The sequence below is a fragment of the Pristis pectinata genome, chromosome 18 (assembly GCF_009764475.1).
Source record: "Pristis pectinata isolate sPriPec2 chromosome 18, sPriPec2.1.pri, whole genome shotgun sequence".
NCBI lineage: Eukaryota > Metazoa > Chordata > Chondrichthyes > Rhinopristiformes > Pristidae > Pristis > Pristis pectinata.
In genome coordinates, this window is record NC_067422.1 from 176,968 (window position 1) to 178,660 (window position 1,693).

Below are 1,693 nucleotides of genomic sequence, written 5' to 3' on the forward strand. Positions count from 1 at the left end.
TCCTGATCAGTTCTTCAACAACCTCTGTAACTGGATCCTTGACTTTCTAACAAACAGACCTCAATCAGTGAGGATAGGCAGCAATACTTACGGCACAATTATTCTCAACACTGGTGCCCCACAAGACTGCGTCTTCAGCCCACTACTCTACTCCCTATACACTCATGACTGTGTGGCCAGATTCTGCTCTAACAAGTTTGCAGATGATACCACCGTTGTAGGCTGTATCTCAAACAGCGATGAGTCGGAGTACAGGAAAGAGATAGAGAGCTTAGTGACATGGTGTCATGACAACAACTTTTCCCTCAATGTCAACAAAACAAAAGAGCTGGTCATTGACTTCAGGAAAGGAGGCAGTGTACATGCACCTGTCTACATCAATGGTGCTGAGGTTGAGAGGGTTGAGAGCTTCAAGTTCCTGGGAGTGAACATCACCAACAGCCTGTCCTGGTCAAATCACGCAGAAACCACAGCCATGAAAGCTCACCAGTGCCTCTATTTCCTCACGTGGTATTGGTATTATGGTATTGGTTTATTATTGTCACTTGTAAAGAAATTTGGTTTGTCCCTTTTGACTCTCACCAACTTTTATAGATGCACCATAGAAAGCATCCCATCTGGATGTATCACGGCTTGGTATGGCAACTGCTCTGCCCAGGACTGCAAGAAACTGCAGAGAGTTGTGGACACAGCCCAGCGCATCACGGACACCAGCCTCCCCTCCTTGGACTCTGTCTTTACCTCTCGTTGCCTTGGTGAAGCAGCCAGCATAATCAAAGACCCCACCCACCCGGGACATCCTCTCTTCTCTCTTCTTCCATTGGGAAGAAGATTCAGGAGCCTGAAGGCACATACCACCAGACTTAAGGACAGCTTCTACCCAACTGTGATAAGATATTGAACGGTTCCCTTTTACAATGAGATGGACCATGACCTCACGATCTATCTTGTTGTGACCTTGCACCTTATTGCACTGCACTTTCTCTGTAGCTGTGACACTTTACTCTGTACTGTTATTGTTTTTACCTGTACTGCTTCAATGCACTCTGTACTCACTCAATGTAACTGCACTGTGTAATGAATTGACCTGTACGATCGGTTTGCAAGACAAGCTTTTCACTATACCTCGGTACAAGTGACAATAATAAACCAATACCAATACCAATACCAGAGTATTTAGGGCTGGTTAATAAATGTGTGCTTTGATGGCATTCTGAAAATGTGTTAGTTAAGAAAGTGTCTGGTTATGGTGGAGATGCGTGTGTCACTGGTGAGGCCAGCGTTTATTGTCTATTACTAGTTCCACTGAGAATTGCAAACGGGGAACATTTTTCATTTCATGGCATGGAAATATGATCCAAAGGGAAGTCAGCTGCATGGGACTGGAGTCACATAGAGGCCTGGACAGAGTAAAGATGACAGGATTCCTTTCCTGTGATTGCAACTCTGGAGGTTTTGTTTCTTAACTTACCACCTAACTCCCTAAATTCTCTTTGCAGGACCTGATCTCCCTTCCTGCCTATGTCATTGGTACCAATATCGACCACGACTTCTGGCTGCTCATCCTCCCTTCTCAGAATGCCCTGTGCCCGCTCACAGACATCCTTGTCCCTGGCACCAGGAAGACAACACATCATCCTGGAGTCTCACTCACAGCCACAGAAATGCTTGTCTTGTGCCCCTGACTATAGAG